Genomic DNA, 25,187 nt, shown 5'->3' with positions numbered 1-25,187 from the left:
AGGCTGTGAGCCAGGAAGAGGAGGAGGAAGGAGGGGCCACTTGGGTCACTGGGGCCTAAGAGAATGGGCTTGCAGTGGCATTTCTAGGAGTCAGGGGGCAGGGATAGGCGAGATGGAAAGGATTGAACTAAGCTACCCAAGCTCACCCAGTTTCACTTTCCTGGGCTCATGCCCAAGAGTTTAATTTTTTACTTAGTCATTCACTAAATATTAGCTGAATGCCTACTATGGGCCATGGCCCATGATCATGAATATCTCTGTATGGCTTTTATTTTATTTTATTTTTATTTTTGAGAAAGAGTCTCGCTCTGTCACCAGGCTGGAGTGCAGCGGTACCTCTGCCTGCAACCTCTGCCTCCTGGGTTCAAGCAATTCTGCTGCCTCAGCCTCCCCAGTAGCTGGGACTACAGGCGTGGGCCACCACGCCCAGCTAATTTTTGTATTTTTAGTAGAGACGGGGTTTCACCATATTGGCCAGGATGGTCTCGATCTCTTGACCTTGTGATCTGCCTGCCTCGGCCTCCCAAAGCGCTGGGATTACAGGCATGAGCCACTGTGCCCGGCCCTCTGTATGGCTTTTAGCAGCCCCTATCTACAGCAGGGTATTACCATAGAATGTGATCAGTGCTGTGCTTGAGGTACCGGAGTACCACATCAGTCTAGGGGAGATAGGAAAGGGCCTCTTAGAGGGCATGGTCTCTAAGCTGATATCTGAAGGTTGAGTCAGCAAAGGGAAGGAAGGAAGAGTGCTCTAGGCAGAGGAAACAGCATGTGCAAAGTCCCTGAAGTGAGGGAGTGGACAAGAAGTATACTGTACTTCTGTATAAGTACAGAATTGAAGGCAGCTGGGTGTGGCTGGACCACGGAGGCTGGAAGGGGCTGGTGAGGGGAAATGAGCCTGGAGACAAAAGCAGGTCTGGGTCAAAGAGGGTCATCGGCCGTCTTTAGGAGGATGGGCAATAGGGAGCCATGGATGGAATTTGAGCAAGGGGAGACAGATTCAGACTGACACTACAGAAAGACCATGTTGGCTGCTGTGAGGAACTTCAGTGGGGGTACAAGAACAGGCAGTAGACCACCTAAGAGGCATTCACCATCATCCTGACCAGAGTTGGTGGTGGTCTAAGTCTTTCAATTAGGGCTGAGGAATTGGGGTTTAAAATGATGCCCGTCTTACCTCTGAACTCCCAAACTTCACCTAGTCACCAGCGAAGGTTAGGCACACTCTAGTTCAAATCCTGTCCACAGAGGTACTTGCTGTGTGACCTTGAGCAAAATTCATAAGCTCTCTGAGCCTTGGTTTTCTCACAAAATAAGGACTATTTTACTACCTCGTGAGAACTGTAACAGCATATAAAGCCTTCTACTCATAAGGCCATGTAAGAATTAAATGAGAAAATACACAAAAAGTATCATGCCCAACAGAATAAGGACCTCACACAGAACAGCTGTGTTTCATTGATCAATTACAATTCTCCAATGACCCAGAACCTCCTCTGTGCCAAGTTCTGGGGACTCGGTGAGCAAGATGCTGTCCCTACCCTCAAGGATATCACAGGCTAGTTGGGGAGATAGACACTTATTTAAAAGGAAGAGGAGAAACAGCCATGCCTGGCACACCTCCCAGGCTGGGGCAATGGCCAAGGGAATGCTTTTGGGAAGAGGAAAAACTACCGGTGAAGACAGACAGTGGGAACAGCCCCGGTATCCCCAGCTCCAGTTGCCAGCCCAGGGAATACAGAGCAGGGTAATATGATCAGGCCTGGAATTCTCCCATTGGCATGGAGAGAACAAGGGATGCAATGTGTGTGTGTGTGTGTGTGTGTGTGTGTGTGGCGCACATGCATGCATAATTACCTAAATAGCACAGATTCCAGGGCTCATGGCATAGGGTTAGTGACAGCCACATGTGAGGGTCACAGGATCTGCCGGAGGTGCCACCAGAGTTGAGAAAGGCATCCTGGGCCTGACCTGGCCCTGGGCCATCGTGGAAAAGGACAGGGGTGAAAATAACCCTGGAGTGAGAGAAGCTGCAGGCTGGGCTGGCCTCTTCAGGAGGGCGCCCGAAGGGCTCTATTAAGCTGAGAACTATGTCTGCCTCTGACCTTTCCATGTGTAGAGAAACCCTACCTCAGGAACATTGTAACAGTGAAGAACCGGAAATAGCCTGAGTGCCCACTCAGGAGCAAATAAGTAAAATGTGGTCTCTATCATGAATATTGCAAGTTAAAAGAAAGAGCTCGATCTGTAAGCATCCACGTGACCCGATCTCAAACACATCCTGTGGAGTGAGAAAAGGAGGTGGGAGAATAAGGTTAAAAGGTGATAATATGTAGATATACTTGAACATTTGTCCATCTACAAAATGATGCTATCTTATACGATGCTGGTGCATATATTCATATGTGTCAGTAGAAAGCAAGCTTGGAAAGATACACAGGAAACTTACAGCATAGATTACCTCTGGGAAGCAGTGACATTGGAGGACACCTAGAGAGGATCATTTTTTAACACTCCCCTCCTCTCTAAGACAAAATTGTTTTCAGTAATAATCCTCTAACAATAAGTACTCTTTTTACAGTGTCCTGTTCCTTGGTTTTAAAACCAATTATTTAAAAATAATACATTTCTATGTTAAAGTTATACTCAAATTCATAAAATAGATTTTGTGTAAACTATAAATTTGTGCCTAACAAAAAACCCCAAAAATTTATTTGGAGTTTGTTGAAAGTTAAAAAAAAAACAAAAAAACAAAAAAAACAAACTCACAGGTTGTACCCTATTTCACCATTTTAAATTTTAATCACAAATAAATGTTAAACAGCATTCCCAGTGGTGGCAAAGAATGACAGAATTAACTCAAGTGCTACTTCGTTGTGTCTATAATCACTGTTGTTTAAACAAAGGAAGATACATTATTCTAGAGGTTGAAGACACAGATTGGGCCCTCAGTGACTTTGAACGATTCCAAACGGTTCTGAACTTTCCAACTTTTGAAATAATCGCATGTTGAGTCTGCCTGTGTATAACCAGGGGGTTCTCTGAATTCACTTCCATGTAGAATAATGTACTGTGTTCATTAAAGAATAACTAGGCCAGGCGCAGTGGCTCACGCCTGTAATCCCAGCACTTTGGGAGGCCGAGGCGGGTGGATCACAAGGTCAGGAGATCGAGACCACGGTGAAACCCCGTCTCTAATAAAAATACAAAAAATTAGCCAGGCGCGGTGGCAGGCACCTGTAGTCCCAGCTACTCAGGAGGCTGAGGCAGGAGAATGGTGTGAACCCGGGAGGCGGAGCTTGCAGTGAGCCGAGATCGCGCCACTGCACTCCAGTCTGGGGGTCAAAAAAAAAAAAAAAAAAGGTTGACCTCGTGGAGGTAGAGAGTGGAATGATGGTTATCTGAGACTGGGAAGGATGTGTGAGTCGGAGAGGTAAAGAGAGGTTGGTGAGATACTGACCTACAGTCCAATAGAAGGAATAAGTTCTACTGTTCGATAGCAGAGTGGGGCAACAATAGTTAACAGCAAATTATTGTGTATTTCAAAATAGCTAGAAATGAGGACTTGAACTGTTCTCAACACACAGAAATGATAAATACTCCAGGCGATGGGTACCCTAAATACCCTGGCTTGATAATTACACATTCTATGCACTTAACAAAATATATGTACCCCGTACATACGCCCAAATATTATGTATCGAATTTTTAAATGTACTAATTTGAAGCTTATTAGTAAAACTTAATAGTAAGGCAGCAATGGTTTAGATTTTAGACAAACAGAATACTTTCTCAGGGTGAAATATTTGATCCCTGACATTGGTTAGAAGAGCCAGTGCATGGTAATAAGAAAAAGCAGACTGGCTTTTGTCAGTTTTATGATTGTGGTAAATTTTTCTACCGACAGCCCAGCCCCTTATTACCTGCAACCAGGGTGGGTTACCCCCTCAGCCCCACCCTTGGCGCCCATTTCTGGGGAGGGGATACAGAGGACCAGAGTCAGAGCTGGGAGGTAAAAGATACTTTAGCTTTACCTATAATATCCTAATTTTTTTTTCCAGCACAGTGGTTAAGAGCGTGAGTTCTGAAGGCAGACTGCCTGAGTTCTGATCCTGGCCCCAAGGCAAGTCACTTCATTTCTCCCAACCTCAGTCTCCTGTTCTGTAGAATGGAACTAATAATACCTATATCACAGAGTGGTTGTGAGGATGACAAGAGATAATTTATATAAAATGCATAAAACACCTCCTGGCATAGGGTAGGTATTCAATTAATACTAGTCATGTTTTTAGAGGATAATGTGTTCAAACACTAATGATGTAATTTTAAAAAGCATAGGCCTAGGAAAAAAGCTGGATACAAACATGCACAATATTAATCCAGGTTAGCGCTGAGGTGGGACCACGCGAGGAGTTATTTTATTCTTTGTACATTTTTTTACTTTTGAAAGATTCCAGACCCTTCCCAACTTTGAGGCTGGAAGGCAGGGGTAGGGTGGTTCCTTGGGGCCTCAGTGGCTGAAATGAGCCCTGGCCCCCAGCCACTCTTCAGCTTTGAGGTCTGATGCTTCCAGACCTGCTCAGGACACCGGGTCTTGGCCTCCAGAACTCTCTGGCATGACCCCAGGGGGCAGCTTTTCTCTCTGAGTAGATTTTCTTTGTCTGGAAATGGACAAGGGGAGTGGCAGGCTGCTGGGGAAGTTGGAGGGACTTGGGCCAAGTTGGCAGAGGGAGTAGAGGCAGCCTCAAGGCTCCGAGGGCCCCTCAGGATCCACCCATCCACCCATCCATCCCTCTATCCACTCATCCATCCATCCACCCTTCCACCCCTCCATTCACCTATCCATCCCTCCATCTACCCATCCATCCCTCCATCCACCCATCCATCCCTCCATCCACCCATCCATCCCTCCATCCACCCATTCATCTCTCTATCCACCCATCCACCCATCCCTCCCTCTATCCTCTCATCCATCCATCTACCCTTCCACCCCTCCATTCACCTATCCATCCCTCCATCCACTCATCCATCCACCCATCCATCCCTCCATCCACCCATTCATCTCTCTATCCACCCATCCACCCATCCCTCCCTCTATCCACTCATCCATCCACCCTTCCAACCCTCCATTCACCTATCCATCCCCTCCATTCACCTATCCATCCCTCCATCCACCCATCCATCCCTCCATCCACCCATTCATCTCTCTATCCACCCATCCACCCATCCCTCCCTCTATCCACTCATCCATCCATCCACCCTTCCAACCCTCCATTCACCTATCCATCCCCTCCATTCACCTATCCATCCCTCCATCCACCCATCCATCCCTCCATCCACCCATCCATCCCTCCATCCACCCATTCATCTCTCTATCCACCCATCCACCCATCCCTCCCTCTATCCACTCATCCATCCATCCACCCCTCCACCATCCATTCACCTATCCATCCCTCCATCCACCCATCCATCCATCCATCCACCCATACATCCCCCCATCCACTCATCTCTCTATTCACTCATCCACCCATCCACCCATCCATCCCTCCGTCCACCCATCCATCCCTCTAGCCACCCATCCACCCACCCATCTCCCCTCTATCTATCCCTCCACCCCTCCATCCACCCATCTGTCTCCCCTTCCACTCTTTCATTCCTTTATCCACTCATCCATCCATCCACCCATCCATCCCTCTATCCACTCATCCCTTCATACACCCATCCACCCATCCATCCATCCACCCATCCATTCATCCATCCCTCCATCCATCCCTCCATCCACCTTCCACCCCTCCATTCACTCATTCATCCCTCTATCTACCTGCCTGTCTGTCTGTCCATCCTCTCACACATCTATTATTTTATTCATTCACTTATTCCACAAGTATATTGAACACCTATTATGTGCCAGGCACTGTACTAGTCCTGGGATATAGCAACAAACAAGTTAGACACAGTTCCAGCCTCCCGGGGCTGACATTCTAGTAGAGGGCACAGCAATAAAGTAAACAAATCAATAAGTGTATAATTGCAAGTAGGTCTAAGACTCAGGGAAACCAATCAGGCTGTAGCCTGGCTGGCTGATTGTCCACCAGCTAGTCCCCACTACCCTCCTCTCCTAACACTTCTCTGCCTAGCTAGCAGCCTGGGCCAGCCCCCAGGATTCCAGGGTTCAAGGCTCCTTCCCAGAATTTTCCTTCACCATTGCCCAACTTGTCAAATTGTGAGAATTGCTGGTACACCTGTTAAAAACACAGATTTCTGGAACCCTCCTGGAGACACCCATCCAGACTGGGAATCTGTGATGGGTGGATGAGCCTTGGGGTGAGTAAGCCACGTCTCAGCTCCACTTTCTCCCCAAGCCTCAGGTGCAGCCCAGGAGCGTGGGGCAGCTGGGCGCAGGTGACGGGGCCCTGGGATGCACCTGGGCTGATTCTCACGGCCCAGAGCCCTGGAAGGGGAGGGCTCGCTGAGGTCAGGGGTCAGACCTGCTCAGCGCCAGGCTGCCAGGAGCCTGAGAAGGCCAGGCCTCTGGGAGAGCAGGCAGAGGTGACTTCAGGATCTGCCCAGATCCTAAGAAGGAGGAGGAGGAGGGAAAGGAGGAGCCTTGGAGGGACTCAGCGGCCTCAGCCAGGTAGGAAGCCTGGGCAGGGAAGATTCCAGTCATCCTGCCCAGTAGGAAGGGGCTTTCTGCCAAGACTCTGTGCAGTCCCGAACCCTCGGTGAGGCCTGCCCTGGCACCACCACTCTTATGATCCTGGGCAGGGTCTGTATTTGGTTAGGCAAATGCCCATTGTGGGCACTGGAAAGATCAAGAGCAGCTCCTGCAGGAAGAGGGGAAGGTTTGAAAGGAGAGGAATTGGAAGCAGGAGCCAAGAACAGGGCCTCTCGGAGTTTGAAAGAGATCCAGACCGCTCCCACTTCCTGAAGCTCCTGGTATACGAAAAAATGAGGGCGTTTCAAACCAGTGTTTTAAAAGTCGCTGCTATATTTTTAATCCTTGAAATGCACTAATGAGACTGCACTGCACACCTTTCCACAACAATGCAATAGGAGGACGCTGGTCATAAGAAAGTGACAGGATTCACTTTAAATATTAATTCATAGTGCATTACAGCTGGCAAAGTCTGGGGCAGGGCAGAAGTTAAAACTTGTTTGGTAAATGTCATCTGCTTGGGACCCTACTGCTGCATTTTGGTGACTGCACGAATAACCACATTGGGAGATAATTTCGGGTGTCTGGGTTTGAGACCCCCATTCCCTGCAGTTGGCAAGACCTGTGGGCAGGTCATGGAAAGACATGAGGGACTCCTTCTGGTGGGGGGACCCAGGAGATGTGACTGGATAAGGCGGTACACTGCGGGAGCATGGAGGAAGCCTCTCACCCACCTGGGAAACCCAGGGGGACTTCTTGGAGGAGGTGGATCTAATCTGGGACGTGAAGGATAAATGAGCATGAGCCAAGTAGAGGAGGGCAGATACTGGACAGATAAGTCTGGCACCTTGGTATGAGGGCAGCGGATGGAGAGGCAGGTAGGCAGATGCAAAGAAGGAAAGACTCTTCGTTGTCTTTGGGGATTGGAACCTTCATTCCTGAAGTCAATTCAGTCAGACTTTCTGTACTTATAGTCTATCAAGACTTTGTTTTTCATTGCATACGTGTGTATTCTTTGTAAACGAATTAGGAAATACAGAAAAGCAGAATGATCAGGGATGTTTGTTATCAGTAGTCTGAGATAATTTCAGGGCTCCCTTGAGGTTTTAGCTACCCTGACATAGGTTCCCGAGCATGTAAGGAAGAAACGGAACCCTCACCTCGGCCTCATTAACAATACGATCAGTCCCTGTGCCAGCAGCCACAGTTAACAATACGATCAGTCCCTGTGCCAGCAGCCACAGGAAGCCACCGAGAGGGGGTTCACAGTTTTGTGCACACCTGCTCTGTGGCAGGCACTGTATTGTTACTGCCCTCCTAAAGCTAAGGATGGGGAAAACAGAGGGACACAAATCCATTAAACAGCAGGTTACAATAACAGGAATTATGTTCTGTATTAGAGGTGATGAGGGCTGGGCCCAAGAGCTTAACACCTGAGTTCCTCTTTAGAATGAACAGAGCCAGAGAACAAGGGGTGACAGAGGGCATTCCAGGCAGGGGGAACAGCATGTGCAAAGGTACAGAGGTATGAAATGACTGCAGTGTATTTGAGGTTAGGTGAAAAGTTCATCAGTTGCAAAATTTCTGGCAAAAGGAGGTGGCAGGGGTGGAGTGGGGCCGGCTGGAGAGAGGAGAAGGGAACGGAAGAGAGAAAGAGGTACTGGTTTTCTTAAAGTTAGGGTCCTGTAAAGTAAGCTTTACCATTATGGTCTCACCATTTCCACTGCTGTCTAACTGTCCCCATTTCTTCACCCCGATAGGCCAGTGGTCACCATGTAAGTAGCTCTCAGGTGGGCATGTGTCATGTAGACCGTCATGTTTTGCCTGATTGGGTTTGCTTTTTGAGGTTAGCCATCGAGATTTATAACTTGGGATTTCACATTTTTAACAAAATAATCTAGATGTCCAGCTTCTTATGAAAAATCAGAGAGCCTGATGACACTGAAGGCTCCATGTTCTCACCTGGGGACAATCAGTCAAAGTGGAAGGGCAGCAATAGGTGCCCACCGTAGACGAGGTCATAGGCTCTCCAGTTCAATCCAGCCCCTAACCTCACCCACTTTCTCATTTACACCCCGGTGTAAATGACCGCAGACCCCAATGCCTCCGAGGACCATGCAGCCTGGCTCCCAGAGGCATCGGGGTCTGGGGTCCCTGCCTTGGGAGCCTCCATCACCCCACAAATCACCCTATTTCCAGCCACCCCAAGTGCTCATCCAGCCTCCCCTAGGTCCTAATCCTGAGGACTGCGGGGTTGGGGGTCAACCATTCCTTACGGCTCCTTCACCTAAAGGAGCTGGTCTCAAGCTGCTCTGCATGGGCCAGGCTGGCTGACACTGGTTCAAGGCAATTTTTTATTTTTCCAGACAGAAGGAAGCAAGGGCAGGAGAACAGGGATGTGGAAGGAAAGGCTGGGATCCCAGCAGCCCCAGCCTCTCTTTTTGCCTCATCTAAGACATGCATCTAGGTTCCACTTCTTCATCTGTACCTCTCTTTCTCTTCGCCAGAGCCCAATAGTCGGAATTTAGTGCCAGGGGCCAGGCACGGTGGCTCACGTCTGTAATCCCAGCACTTTGGGAGGCTGAGGTGAGAGCATCCCCTGAGGTCAGGAGTTAGAGACCAAGCTGGCTTCTAAAAACTACAAAAAATTAGCCAGGCATGGTGGCAGGCACCTGCAATCCCAGCTACTCAGGAGGCTGAGGCAGGAGAATCGCTTAAGCCCAGGAGGCAGAGGTTGCAGTGAGCCAAGATCATGTCACTGCACTCCAGCCTGGGCGACAGAGCGAGACTCTGTAACAACAACAACAACAACAAAAAGAATTTAGTGCCAGGAAGAGCTGAGTTCAAATCCTACTCTGGCACTTTACAGAGGTGTGACTTGAGCGTCATTTATCCGGAAGCTCATTTATAAACGGGAACAATAACACCAACTCATTGACTTATCATGGGCATGAGCTGGGGTCATACATTAAGCGACAGGCACAGTATCTGGCACTTAATATGATAAAAGGCAGCTGCGTATGTATTCTTGCTCTTCAGTCTACTTCTGTCTCTGGACGTCCACAGCAGACACTGTCATTATCCTGAGCACAGTCACTAAGATTTCTTCACCATGTTTGCATAACATACCAGCTCTTGGTGCATTTTTACTCCCAACCGCTGGCAGCTGCATCTCTCCGCAGCGGGCTGTCCTCAGGCTTTGTCTGGGAGAGACCCTGAGTTCCTGGGAATGTGCCTTCTTCTATGGGTGACCCATAAAGGGTGAACCTCAGTGACAGGGGGAGTGCAGCTCCCTTGCCACTAACAAGAACAGCTCCAGGGTATCGCCTACGCAGTCTGCAGTACTGCCCTCCGGGACTGAGCCTCCAGGGGACTTTGCTGATATCACAGGCTTGCTTGGCTGTCTTCCCTTTGTGGTTCTATTTCCCCCTCTTCTCTGTCATTTTTCCTGAGGACGTTTCCCAGTAAATCACAGTGGCAGGAATCTTCATCTCAGAGTGTGCCTCTGGGGAAACCAACCCAAGACACTATCTCTTCTCATCTCCGCCTTCTGAATCCCCGTCCCTCCCACCGTGGTTCCACTTATTCCCCACTTTCCACATCTCTTCCCCGTTCTGCTTTCCCCTCCAGGCCAGCTTACCCGGGCACCTCCACCACCAACTTGGAAACAGATGGCATCATCTGGGTGAGAGCACTCCTTCACGGTGATTTATAATTCTTGATTGGGCAGCGTTATTTTTAGCTGTCTCTCTCCACCTTCTGCCATCCTCAGCCATGGAGGAAGTTCTGCCCTGTTTCTTGGGCATCAGAGGGTGGCTATGTCAGTGGTTTTCAACCAGAGACAATTGTATCCCCCAAGGAATATTGAGCAATGTCTGGACGTATTTTTGGTTGTCACAACTTGGGTGGATGGTGCTACTGGCATCTAGCAGGTAGAGTCCAGGCATGCTGCAAAACATCTGTTCATTGTGCAAGAGGCATTTGTGGTCCTAACTTTGGAAGCAGATTGGAGGATCTCTAAGAAGGCTGACCACAAGATGGCATGTATTGAGGCTCTGACCTCCCAAGAGAGGAAGGTCTTATCTATATGGATACTCCTAGTCTGACATGTTGGATCAGTGATGGTCCTTTGAAACTGTCTCTCCTTGTGATGTATCAGTTAGCATTTGCTGTGTAACAATCCACCCCAAACTGCCAATGCTTGTTATTTGAAGTTATTTAAGTTCACAGTTCTGCCAATTGGCAGTTAGGCTGGGTCAGATGAGTGGTACTTCTGATCTCAGATAGGCTCCCTCATGTGCTTGTGGTCAGCTACCAGGTCAACTGCAGCCTGGCTGATCCAAACAGTTCTTAGCTGAAATGGGTCATCTCTGCTCCACGTGGTCTCTCATCCTCCAGCCATGTCCAAGCTTGTACATGTGATAGTGGCAGCATTTTAGGAGCATGAGAGCAGCTACACAGTCTCTTGAAGCCTACATTGGGAACTGAGAAATATCATTTCTGCTGTATTCTCCTGGTCAGAGCAAGTTCAATGACCAGCCCATATTCAAGGGATGGAGAAACATACTTCCCCCACTTAGTGGGAGGAGTCATAGACTATTGTCATCATTTTTGCAATATATCACAGTGACATTTTCCTTGCAGGCTGAGGTCGTGCACTTATTTAGAGTCCTCACAGTTACTGGCACCAGCATACAATTTGGCGCTAAGAAACTGTCAATTACTTAGCTATGTGGCCTTGGGCAGTTCCTTAGCTTCTCTCGGCTTCAGTTTCATCATTTATAATTCAGGCAAATTATGCCTAACCTGCCTGCCTCACAAGTTGTCAGAAAGCTCAGATAAATCGTAGAGGTAGAAGGGTCTATTATTTTATTATCAGTCCTTGAAACAGAATGAGGCCCGACTGCTCCTGCTGAGTCAAGTTCTCTGTAATTTATCAGTAGCCAAGGTCTGGCAAGCCCCCGGTGGATCCTCCATCAATCCTCCTGTCTATTTTCCCAGGAAAAACCCAAGTGATTTTGCCAGAAACTCTCACGACCCTTTTCTTTCGAGCTTAAATACTAAGTATCAGCCAAATGCCCCTTCAATAATTCTGTTAGCTGGTCTAAAAGCAAACTTTGAAATTTCTTGGCCTAAACCATTCTCAATGAACCCCTTTCCCAGGCAAAGGTTCGCTCTCACTCAATAAACGCAGCCTGTGTGCTCTGAGATGTCTCATAGCCACAGATTCGAAGGTGCAGGAAAGAGATGTGTCCTCCGTGAATGGGGCCAGGTTGGTGGAGGAGTCTCAGGCCATCGCGGTGCCTGGTGACCTTCCTACAAGAGTGCCAGTGATCAGCCACCTAGCATCTCACAAGCCTGGGGAAAACTGAGGTCAGAGGTGTTCAAAGAAGAGCATAATTAACCCAACCCTTGGCTATTTGTATTGTTTGGGGCAGATTCAAGAGAACAAACACCATCATTTAATTATGATGATGATTGATGAGGGTTATTGAAAGCTGACCATGACAGTGTCCCCTGTTCAAGGCCAGGGACCATACCTGTCCTATTCACGGATGTTCCCTGGTACCTTCCATTAGGCTTAGCCCATAGGAGGTGCAGGCAGTGTGGAATGATCTCATTTAATCCTTCACCAACCCAACCAGACAGGCACCGTTATTATCGTCCCCATTTTACAGATGAGAAAACTGAGGACCAGAGGAGTGAGAGGATTTGTCCAAGTCACACAACCAGGAGACAGCAGAGTCAAGACTCAAACTGGGTCAGTCTGGCTCTGAAGTCCATGCTGTCTGTGGCTGCACTGTGCCCCCTTCAACTCTGCTGACTGCATAACAGTCTAGGCCGGTGGGCAGGGTGTGGAAAGGTTACAAACAGATATGTGCAAAGCAGACAGGTCACTCCCAGGGGTTCTTTCCACAGCGGGGGACCCAAACGACCACTCTCTCCACCCTCCTCCAGGTCAAATGGCCTCTGCCCTTCCTCTTCTGGTGTCAGTGTGGCATGAAACACTGGGGGGAAATTTGTCCTTTTAAAAAAATGTTTTTAATTTTTTTTTTTTTTTTTTTTTTTTTTTTTTTTTTTTTTGAGACAGAGTCTTGCTCTATCACCCAGGCTGGAGTGCAGTAGCATGATCTCGGCTCACGGCAACCTCCACCTCCTAGGTTCAAGCAATTCTCCTGCCTCAGTGTCGCAAGCAACTGGGATTACAGGTGCAGGCCACCATGCCCAGCTAATTTTTGTATGTTTCGTGGAAATGGGGTGTCACCATATTGGCCAGGCTGGTCTCGAACTCTTGATTTCAAATGATCTGGCTGCCTTGGCCTCCCAAAGTGTTGGGATTACAGACGTGAGCCACCACGTTCAGCCGGCCTTTTTGTACTGATTTCACACTTACTACTTTCTTATATTAGGCCCTCTTCCAAATACTTCCCCTGAATTATTTCACTGAAGTCTCCAACACCCCTAAAGAAGAAGGTTCTATAACCTTCCAGTCACACAAAAGTAAGTGGCATCACTGGGATTCAAATTCAGGCAGATTTAGCAATAATAATAATAATAACAATGGCAGTTACCATTTTGTCTTATCATCATATGCCAATTACAAGGCTAAGTATTTTATGTGCACAAATCTGTCAGCTCTATGAGGTAGGTACCATGAGGATCTCCATTTTACAGAGAAGGAAACTGAGTCACAGAGAAGTAAAGTGACTTCCCCCAACATTACCCAGGGAGTAAATGGTAGAGCCAAGATTCGAACCCAGGACTGGCTGAGTCTAGAGTCCATGGTCTTCCCCATTGTGCCCCACCACTTCCCCTGTGGGAGTTAAACCTGTTGAGTTTGCGCATTAGACGGTATTGACTAAATAAATTAACGAATGAGTGAATGAAGGAAGAGAGTACTTCCAGGTACCCCCCTGCCTCCTATCCCTAGGGACAGCAAGAGAGGAAGCAGGGGTCTCAGTTAAAGAAGTCTCAGCTCTACAGCAGCTAGGCTTCAAAGGCTGGAGAAAGGGGTTGGACCCCTGGAGAATCCCTAGGGGAACGTTTCATGACACAGCATCCTCTTCTCACCAAGCCCCTGGGGAGGGGTCCCAGCTGACCAGTACTCCTGGGGCATTGACACGTTTCCTGGTGAGGCAGGGAAGAGCAGGGGACTTCAGGAAAGTGTTGTCACCCTTTGCCTGCAGAAAGGTCATCGGAGGCTATGTGGACGAGAACTTGGTAATGACCCTTCCGTCCATTTCTTCCAATGGAGTTGCAGAGAGTGTGGCAGAAGCCACACAGAGCAAATCATGCCATGTCCACTGGGCCTTGCAAACAGTCTCAGCATAGCCAGAGCCCTGTCTCTGGAGCAAAACTAGAAAACAATGGACCAAATCAAGATTTTAGTTGCCTCCGTTCCCATCCCCCACAACAGAAAGAACTCTACTTTCTCCTAGGTGCAAGTGGAGTTTCAAATATATTCTTTCAGCTGGGTGTAGCAGCTCACACTTGTAATTCTAACACTTTTGGAGGCCAGGGAGGAAAGATCATTTGAGGCCAGGAGTTTGAGGCCAGGCCGAGCAATATAGCAGGACCCTGTCTCTACAAAAAGTTTTTTTAAAAAATTAGCCAGGCATGGTGGTGAATGCCTGTAGTCCCAGCTACTCAGGAGGCTGAGGTGAGAAAATCACTTGCGCTCAGGGGTTCGAGGCTACAGTGAGCTAGGATCCAGCCACTGCACTCCAGCCTGGGTGATGGAGCAAGACCCAGTCTCCAAAAACAAAAACAAAAACCCTTATTTCATGATGGTTGTGTACCATATTCTGTCCATCCCTTAACCCCTGTTGTCCATGAATCCTTGAGTGACCCTACATTTATGATCCCACATAGAAGGATTCTATTAAAATAGGAGTTGGATGACATCATTCCCCTACTCAAAGCCTTCCAAGGGCTCATTTTCTCAGTTTCTCATTTCTGTCAGGTCTCTGATGAAGTGATTCTTCTTCAAAGAGGCATTTGCTGATCACCCCAGCATATCCTGTCCCCCTCTGTTTCTCTACCCTGTCATAACGTTCTCTGCAGCACCATTACGTCCTTACACACTAGAATGTGAGCTACATGAATGCAGAACCCTGGTGTGTTCATTTTGTGTTCTGGGGACCTTCCACAGTGCCTGGCGGTTAGTAGGTGTTCAGTAAATATTTGTTGAATGAATGAATGACCCTATTTTACAAATGAGGAATCTGAGGCTCACTTGAGGTCATCTACCCTATAACTGAAAGAGTCCAGATGAGAAAAAGGACATAATATTATGGACTGTGTAATATGCTGTCATATAGTCCTCCATTATGAAAATTTAGATCATTTCTTCTGTCTCATCAATAACTCCATAACTCTCCTTGAACATTCATCTTTTTTTCCTATATCTGTTTATTTCTTTAAGATTTATTTCTTCTCTCCCTAGTTTCAGAATTTCTTTCATCATATTCTAGGAGCTTAGATTCAAATTATTAGTATTAATAAAATAGTAGATCCCACTTCAGATAATTATTTTTATATTTGCATTGTCAGTAACTATTAACAAAAATATACATAGATTTATATTTTTGTTTTTCTGGTTTTGTTGCTCAATATCAGTTCTTAAAATCCATGATCTCCCCATTCTTGGATTATTTGTTTTGATTTATTGTTTGGTCAAAAAGGGCTTGCATTTGAGTTTTTCATTTTGTTTTGTTTGAGGGCACACAAGTGGCAAACTTTCCAGGTTTTTGTCTGAGAATACATTCATGGCACCTGAAAGGTGAATATAAGAGTGGAAAATTCTTGGACCACAATAAGAATATTCCTGATATGGTTTCACTGTGTCCCTACCCAAATCTCATCTTGAATTGTAGCTCCCATAATTCCTACATGTTGTAGGAGGGACCTGGTGGGAGATAATGAAATCAGGGGGGCATTTTCCCCCATATTGTTCTTGTGGTAGTGAATAAGTCTCGTGAGATCTGATGGTTGGCTCTCATTCTCTCTCTTGCCTGCCACCATGTAAGACATGCCTTTGTTCCTCCTTTGCCTTTTGCCATGATTGTGAGGCTCCCCAGCCATGTGGAACTGTGAGTCCATTACACCTCTTATTCTTTATAAATTACCCAGTCTCAAGTATGTCGTTATCAGCAGCATGAAAACAGATTAATACAATTCCATGACCCAGGAATGTCCCCTTATTCTCCTTTGCAGGCATTCTTCCACCCCCAGGTGCAACCACCCTTAGAATCATAGCAATTTAGTTTTATCTCTTCTTGTACTTCATATAAATGGAATCACACAGTCTGGACCCTATGTCTGGCTTATTCTACTCCACATTAAGTTTTTCTTAATTGATACATAATAGATGTACATATTTTCACGTATGTGTGATCATTTGTTACATTTCATACCATGTGTGAAGATTAAATCAGGGTAATAGGGATATTCATCACTTTGACTCTTTATTTTATTTTATTTTTGAGACAGGGCACTCTGTCACCCAGGCCAGAGTGCAGTGGCATAGTCATAGCTCACTGCATCCTCAGTCTCCTGAGCCCCAGGGGTCCTCCTGCCTCAACCTCCCGAGTAGCTGGGACTACAGGCACATACTACCATCACACCTGGCTTCTTTTATTTTATTTTATTATGTTGAGACAGGGTCCCACTATGTTGCCCAGGCTATATCTTTTCTTTATGCTAGGAACATCTGTTTTATTCCCTTCTAGCCATTTTGAAGTGTACAATAGTATTATTGATAACTATAATCACCCTACTGATCTATCGAACACTAGGTCTTATTTCTTTTAGATTCACCTGTGTTGTGTATATCACTAATTTGTTCCTTTTAATTATTTTTTTCTGTCTGAGTATTAGTCCACTGAATGACTGTACCATAGTTTGTCTATCCATTTTCCTCATGATAGATATTTAGGTGTTTTCCAGTTTGGGATTACTGTTATTATACAGGTGTTTTCTGTAGACACTGAATTCATTTCCCCAGGTATGTACGTAGGTGTGGGATTGCTCAATCATATAGGAGGTGAACACTGTAAGAAGCTGTCAAAGAGTTTCCCAACATGTCTGCACCATTTTCCACCATCCATGCATGAGAGTTCTACTTGCTCCATGTCCTTGTCGACACTTGGAATTTGCCAGGGTTTAAATTCTTATTTTGTTTGGTTTGGGCCATTCCAGGTGTGTAGAGAGAGCTCACTGTGGTTTTACTTTGTATTTCTCTAATGTCATGACTTTGCACATCTTTTCACAGGCTTACTTAGCGGTCGTTTGGAAATATTCTTTCATGAAGTGCCTGTTCAACTCTTTTGCCTATTTGCTTCTTTCGTTTGTGGTATCAAGTTTTAGAAATCTGTGGCAAGCCTGAGTCTGTTCCTTTATAAAGATCACCTGGGTGGTGGTGGTGGTGGTTTGAGGTTTGGCGTTTGGCTTTGCTTCATTTTTTTTTCTTAAATACTTGCAGAAATTTTTTCTTATTCTGAAATTCCTGATATTGATTTTTGTTAGATTTGGCTAAGATACTCACTCGGCTCAGCCAATTATAGACTGAAACCTCAAGAAAGTTTTCTATTTTTTCAAATTATTTTTCTCTTTATTTTACTCCCTCTTTGGTAATATCTGAATTGATCCTCCATGTTGCTAAGGTTACATGAGCCTTATTAATCCTATCAAGGCCAACAGAAACAAGAAGGGGAAAATTGGACTTATCACAGTTGAACATTTCCAGTTGGGGATTCCAGCCACCCAGGAGAGGAGAGTGAGGGACGGTTATCATGGGCAACCTCAGCAGGTAGCTCAGCCTTGGGCCAAATGGTGTCTTTTCTCTGGTGATTGTGGAATCAGAGAAATAATGAAGGCAATGCCCTTACTGTCTGCCGAGCCTGGCTTCCCTCAGTGGCCACCAATCAAGGATTAACACCCACTTGGGCTTCACCACAACATGGTGGCCCGTACTACATCCTTCCCAGAGGCACCAGCTGGATTTAAATGAACCTATTTGTTACTTCCCATTCCTGACAGTTGTATGCTCTGGGGTCTGTTCCACTAACTGGAAGGTGACTTACTCCTTCATGACCTTCTATAAATCTGTTCAGACCTTCTTTCAGTCAAATCTCATCCACACCCTATTTTGCATAAATTATATGAATTTATATGGATGCCAATCTCCCCTAGTTTCCAGCACTGATAAAGGCTTTCCCTGATTTTTATATTCCTTTGGTAATTTTGACAGATACCCTAGAGAGGGACATAGCTAAATCTTACTGCAAAAATCATTCCCTAACCCATAAGTCCTTTTCTCATTCCCTGAAGCCACATGAAGCTAGCATCTAATTAAATAAAAATCAGGCCTCACCTGGTAACATGCTCATTGTATTTTATTATACAATCCAGGAGCCCTCTTATTAAATCTAAATTGCACACATAACTAAGCATATCGTAGATATTTAATCATGGCCTAGGGCCTGTTTTTCCTCCAGACCTCAGACATCTTCAGGTTTTGAGAAAAGAGATAGATGTCCCTGTATAGCTTTGGAAGGGCTTTTGTTTATATATGTCAGAAGGGTCTGGGGCTGGCCACTGCCTTAGAAATAGTTTCCTCCTTCCCTAAGTACCGTGCAGTTAATGCAGCCAGGGCCAATTGTCTTCTACACAGAGTTCTCCACCAGGTGGTCCTCCCCACCAGCCTTAAGACCTGTAAGTCTTCTGCCCAAACTCCTTATATGTCATCAGGCTGAATATGCACGTCCTAGAACTTGAGTTGCTCCTTCATCCCCATGCCTTTGCACACACTGTTCGGCCCATCTGGAATGCCACTGCCCTTCCTTACCCTAGTAAACACCAGGTCAGCCTTCACATTTCATCCAAGATATCAACTCATCTGAAATACACATCCCTTTCCCCAGACTCTCTAGCTGTAAGCACAGGGCTCCATTTCACCCCTGTAGCACTTTCCATGGTGCATCGTAGAGGTGGATTTGGGTTCTGTCTCCTGAACTGAACTGAGAGAGGGCAAGGATGATGATTTCTTCGTTGTCACATCCTCCTAGTTGAGTTGGTTCAATGCCTGGCATATTGTCGGAGCCATTACTAGTTTCTGAATGAGCAAAAGGATGGATGAAGGAAGAAAGGAAGGATAAATGGATGAATTGGTGAATGAATGAATGAATGAATGATGAATAGAAGGATGGATGGGTGGGTGGGTGGATGAATGGACCAAAAGACAAATGGGTGGATGGGTGGAAGGAAGAAAGGGAGGAAGGGAGGAAGGGAGTAACAAGGAAGGAAGGAAGGAAAGAAGGAAGGAAAGAAGGAAGGAAGGAAAGAAGGAAGGAAGGAAATATGGATGGAGGGTGAATGATTACATGATGGATAGATTGATGAGTGAATGAATGGATGGTTGGATAATGGAAAGATGGATGGATGGAAGGAAGGATGAATGGGTAGATGAATGAATGGTGAATGGAAGGATAGATGGATGAATAGATGGACAGATAGAAGAAAAATAACTGGGTAGAGTGGTTAGATAAGGGGTTTGATACCAAGAGTTACAATGAGAGTTATAGACATAACTTATACCCAGATAAGTGTGCTAATATTAAAGGTACACCCTTGCTGGGTTTTAACAAGGCTCCTGTGTATCTACCACCTGGATCAAGATGCAGGGCATTTCCAACACACCCTACAATATCCCTGTGCCCTTCCCAATCAATAACCCACCCCTTGACCGGGTGCAGTGACTCACACCTATCATCCCAGCACTTTGGGAGGCCATGGCGGAAGAATTGCCTGAGCTCAGGAATTTGAGACTAGCCTAGACAACATAATGAGACCTCATCTCTACTAAAAAATCAAAACAATTAGCAGGGCATAGTGGCACATGCCTGGGGTCCCAGCTACTTGGGAAGCTGAGGCTGGAGGATTGCTTGGGCCCAGGAGATTGAAGCTGCAGTAAGCTATGATTGTGCCACTGCACTCCAGCCTGGGCAACAGAGTGAGACCTTGTCTCAAAAAAATAGTAAAAGATAACCCACTCTTATGGGTCACCACCATTCTGACATCTACCGCCATCAGTAGTGTTCTTCTTGAACTTCATGAGATAGAATCACACAATATGTTCTCTTTGTGCCGTAGGCCCCTTCTTGAGAGTTGACCAATTTATTTTTTATTTCTCATCCCATCTGAAAACTCAGCTTGAGTGACCATGTCCACTGACTCTTGCTGATGTCTATCCCTCTTCCTCTGTGTGAAGTACATTTCCCTCAAGATCTCATCACCTATGGCTAGACAATGGCTTCAATCACATCCATTTCAATTCACAAAGCAACCCTGTAAGTAGGGTGTTTGTATTCCACCAATTTACAGATGAGGAAACTGAGGTTCAGAGTGGTTAAGTCATTTGTCTCAAATTCTACCAGCTGTAAAAAAGCAGCCTCAGGCAGTTTGAATCCAGAACCTACCGTTAGCTCTGTCCTATCTCGCAGCAGAGGCCTGTGACCCAGTAGACATATTTGTTGATTGACTGAATGATAGCACCTGTCTTGCTGGTTTTTGGAGTTGCAACATTAGAAGTGCCTAGGATTACTGCACAGGGAGTGGGTCAAGGCCAGGCCAGCTTCACTTGCAAGGTGAGCAGTAGCTTCATGTCCCCTGATAGTCTAGTCTTGATTTGACTCATGCCTGAGCAGGCCACTATGGGAGGCTGAGACCTGGAGGTTTGGCTCAGTGATCAACGCCCCCAAAAGCTATCAAAGGCTGGAAGCACAAAGCTGTTCATTTGGGCTGCAGAAGAAACCCTTAGGCAGTTGAGCAGCCAACAGCATTTGCGCTAGCAAAAGAGATAAAGAAAGGATGTCAGAAAAGTGTAATTTTTTAATCCCCCAGTTTTCTTGAAGAGGAAAAAAAGAGAGAGAGAAAGGGTGGAATGGGCCTAATTCTAAATGAAGAGTGGCATGCAGTTAATGATGACTCATTTTTTAAATGGGTGTTTGACAAGAACAAGAAAGAACTAAAATCAGGACAATTAGGAAGTAATGAAGAGCTTAAAAACACAGAAAAAAGCAGGTAAGGAAATCACCCTGGAAGGCTATAATTAGATATGACTCAGTGCTACGCAGGGCCAGGCTGGGGGGTGGGCGTCCCACAGGGTATCTATGAGAATGATTCCGAAGAGTGGGCGCACATGAGAGGGCCTCTGAAAATTCAGCTGGACCACAGTCCTTGCCTCTGCCCACTTCTTGCCTTGTCCAGCATCACCACGCTCACCCAGTCTTCTCTCGCCAGGAGCCCTTACGTCCTCTTTCACCCTGTGTCCCAATGTGTTTGCCTTAAGCAGACAGAGGAATCTGTCTAGACACAAGGTGATTGTCATTCCTTGTTCCAGATCCTTCTGTCACTTTCCAGGGCACATCAGATAAAATCTAAATGCCTCACCTTGATCTCCAAGTTCTAGGCTAAGATATGTGCTAATGTCCAACTCTGTCTCGAGCCAGGTGTTCCCTCACTCTGTACGTGCCAGGATTCTGGCATCTTCATACCTACCAAGCTTCCTCCAACCTCGGGGCCTTTGCATGTGCTGTTTCTTCTACTCAGAACACCTCCTCTTCATTGGAGGAGCAGGGGTACTTCTCAATCTTCAAGTTTTTTGGGTTTTTGTTACTGGTTTTTTTCTGAGACAAGGTCTCACTCTGTCACCCAGGCTGGAGTGCAGTGGCACAATCATAGCTTACTGCAGCCTCAATCTCCTGGGCTCAAGTGATCCACCCACCTTGGTCTCCCAGAGTGTTGGCATTAAGGCCTGAGCCACTGCACCTAGCCATCATGCGATATTTCTTTACAGCCTTTATCATGGCTAATGATTTTGGCTTTTGTTCATTTGCTTGCTTTTATGCTGTCTAGTTCCTCCTCTGGAATATGAAGGCAGGGATCATGGATGTTTATTTGCCAAAGTATTACCCAGCACCTAACATGTGAATTACTCATAGTAGAATAAATGAGAAAGCAGCCATCTAAGCAGTGGTTCTAGTTCTGGCTTCAGACACAGCTGGATCCCAGGTGACCAGCATTATCAGGAATCTTTCTCTGTTCACCTCTCAGGTCTGCTTTCTTCTGTGCAGTCTTCATTCTCAGGCAGGCTCTTCTCAGGGCAGATTTTTGTTCTATCCCTTTAACAACACCAGTGGAAAGAAAGGCTCTCCTTTAGACTCTCTTTTGCCAAAGTCAAGTCACCATTTATTCATCTGACAAGTCTTTATTGAGCACTTACTATATTCTAGGCACCATTGTAAGAATTGAGGCATCATGAGTAATCAAAATGGACTGAGTCCTTGCCATCTTAAAGCTTACATTCTAGTGGGCAGACAACAGTCAGACCCTAATAAGCGCTCTGAAACAATTATAACTGAGGCGGAATTGGAGAGTATTGGAAGCGGTGGGGTAGAACTCAGTTAGTGTGTGTTGCCTCTGATTGCCCTGCCTGGAGGCACTTGTTTCTCCTCAATCAATCCCATGGCCATGAGAGTAAAAGCTGAATTGTTCTCCCAAGGAAAATGGGGTGCTGTTATCAGAAAGAGAGGGGATAGAGCTGGTCAGGAAAACCCAGGAACTGTCTTAAGCAGACTGTGGAGGCAACAGGCTCAGGGACTCAACATTTCACTTCTAGACCAAGTATTCACGGTGTGTAGGACTCAGTACCAGCCATCATGGAAGAGGCTCTGGGCACTAGAGAGGGGAGTGGTCATTTCTGGCCTCCTGGCTTAGGGCAATGGTTCTCACTGCTGGGGTGGGACACTGGTGTGTCAGGACCAATCAAGAGGTTCCAGAGCACACAAGTCTTGATACTTGATATACAAATATTGGATTCTAGAGAAATCAGAGCAGATTCCAGGAGGTCCTTGAAAGAAATGTCACTTTCAGTCACTGACAAACTTTTCTGAGCAGGAAGAAAGGACGTGGGCTCACCATAGGTAGATACACGAGGGTCTGCGCCTACCTTCTGTCCTATTTCAGCCACAACATGCCTGACGCCATGAAGCTATCACTGGTGGGAGTTGGCAGCCCTGGTGGCTACAAGCTACTAAACTGCTTTACTTCTCTGCCAAATGTTTTTCCAACCTCGAAATCTAGGGATGCCCATGAGAATGCTTAGCCTCGTCTGTCTTTGCAGGTCTCTGAAGAGGAAAAGTTGAGAGTTGCAATTTAATAGCACTGAGCTAATATTTCATCCAGAAAGGGCAACTTCCAAAACTGGTTGTGTTTGGGGAGGAGGCTAAACTTTGGGTTGGGTTTGTTTTCAGCAAGATTGAGGGGTTTCTTGGTTCCCCCTTGTGACTGGCAGGCATTTGAGGTTGAGATTGGAGACCAAGGAATCAGAAGTTATTGCCTTTTCCTCAAGATGACCATCACAAGAGTGGCATCTGTTTTTTTGTGGTTTTTGTTTTTGGTTTTTTTTTTTTTTTTTGGCGGTTGTTGTTGTTGTTTGGGGTTTTTTTTTTAGAGACAGGGTATCTCTCTGTCACCCAGTCTGGAGTGCAATGGCACGATCATAGCTCACTGCAGCCTTGAACTCCTGGGCTCAAGCAACCCTTCCACCTCAGCCTCCTGAGTAGCAGGGATTACAGCCATGCACCACCACGCCTGGCTAATTTTTATTTTTATTTTATTATTTATTTATTTATTTATTTCGAGGTGGAGTCTTACTGTGTCACCCAGGCTGGAGAGCAGTGGCACGATCTCAGCTCACTGCAAGCTCCGCCTCCTGTGTTCACGTCATTCTCCTGCCTCAGCCTCCCGAGTAGCTGGGACTACAGGTGCCTGCCACCACATCCGGCTAATTTTTTGTATTTTTTAGTAGAGACGGGTTTTCACCGTGTTAGTCAGGATGGTCTTGATCTCCTGACCTCGTGATTCACCCACCTCGGCCTCCCAAAGTGCTGGGATTACAGGCGTGAGCCACCGCGCCCAGCCTAATGTTTATTTTTTAATGTTGTAGAGATGGAGCCTTGCTTTGTTGCCCAGGCTTGTCTCCAACTCCTGGACTCAAGAGATCCTCCTGCCCTGGCTTCCCAAAGCACTAGGATTACAGGTGTGAGCCACTGCACCCAGCCTGGTTTTTACGTCAAATGTCATCTCAAAGGGTTTGGTAATGATGCCTAGACCACAGTGTTGAGAGTAGATCCAGGCTCAGCAGGAGAGTGTACTGTGATCCACTAGTAATGTCTGCCAGGGACATGAGAAGGGCAGGTTGTGCACACATGACAGATATTTGCCACACCTAATCAAATGGTTAACACTGTGAAAAATGCCCAGCTAGAAATAGATGCAAAGCATTAACAGACTGCTCATCCTGAGGCCACATGTCACGATGAAAACAGACTGAGGTCAGACCATTCCTGGCTCTACCACTTGTATAGGTAATCTTGGGCAAGTCAAATACCTCTCAGCCTCAGTTTTCTCATTATCTCATTATAAAAAATATATATATTTTTAAGGATTAAATGAGATCATATTTGCAAAATTATTCATAGGTAGTAGGGACTCAGTAAGCTTCACTTCCCTCCTTCCCACTCTCTTCTAAATCCACCCAACCTGAGGAGGTGGGAAGTCAGGAAGGAAAGGGAAAAGGCCCTGGAGTAACTGGGATAAGGGAAGTGCAGAGGGGCTGACCTGGAAATGAATGGAAATTGGAACAATTAGAAAGCAGTGGGGGCCAGGCACGGTGGCTTATGCCTGTAATCCCAGCACTTTGGGAGGCCAAGGCGAGCAGATCACCTGAGGTCAAGAGTTTGAGACCAGACTGGTCAACATGGTGAAACCCCGTCTCTACTAAAAATACAAAACTTAGCCGGGAGTGGTGGCGGATGCCTGTAGTCCCAGTTACTCAGAAGGCTAAGGCAGGAGAATCGCTTGAACCTAGGAGGCAGAGGTTGCAGTGAGCCGAGATTGCACTAGTGCACTCCAGCCTGGACACACAGCGAAAAGAAAACAGTGGGGAGTTTAAAAAGCCACAACCCCAAAGCTTCCAGAACTGGAGATGCAAGCTCGTCTGGCTGACATAGAGCCCCCTGGAGAGACTCTTGGTGTGGTAGTTAAGAGCATGTGTATTAGAGTCAGACTACACAGGGTTAAAAACCAGCTCCACCACCTACTGGCTATGTGATGTCCCCTTTTTGTGCCTCAGTTTCCTCACTGTAAAATGGCAGTGGAAAGACTACCTTCCCTATAGCAATGATGCATTAAATAAATGAGCTCTACGGAGAGGTCTGGCATAGCTCCTACTACGTAGTAGGTGCTGTTGTAAGGTAATGATGATGATGTTGATGATCTAGCAAGCATCTGCTTCCTCTGTGGCCTGGAAGTGCATCACTAGGCCCCTTTCTGTCTGTCCCATTATCACCACAGGATAATGGGGGACATTGAAGACATAGCCGTAGAGAAGAACTCCCCCAGCTCCTTCCAGGAAATGTGCCCCTCTCATGACCAGGGGTTGGAGGTGTCCCAGCCTGCTGGGTAACTG

The 25,187-nt window shown here is 46.4% G+C and overlaps 2 protein-coding genes across 2 annotated transcripts in view; one reads left to right on the top strand and one right to left on the bottom strand.

The window, feature by feature from the left end:
- The window catches only part of SUDS3 (SDS3 homolog, SIN3A corepressor complex component), a 1,028,644-nt gene extending 1,023,027 nt beyond the window's left edge, over positions 1-5,617 (bottom strand). The window contains exon 1 of the mRNA XM_050748188.1: positions 5,614-5,617. The gene's annotated coding sequence lies outside the window, so the exon portion shown is untranslated. The remainder of the gene's footprint in view (positions 1-5,613) is intronic.
- The window catches only part of NOS1 (nitric oxide synthase 1), a 232,423-nt gene that overhangs the window by 26,512 nt on the left and 180,724 nt on the right, over positions 1-25,187 (top strand). The window lies entirely within an intron of this gene.

The sequence above is a fragment of the Macaca thibetana genome, chromosome 11 (genome assembly GCF_024542745.1).
Source record: "Macaca thibetana thibetana isolate TM-01 chromosome 11, ASM2454274v1, whole genome shotgun sequence".
NCBI lineage: Eukaryota > Metazoa > Chordata > Mammalia > Primates > Cercopithecidae > Macaca > Macaca thibetana.
This window is presented reverse-complemented; position numbering and strand designations above follow the sequence as displayed.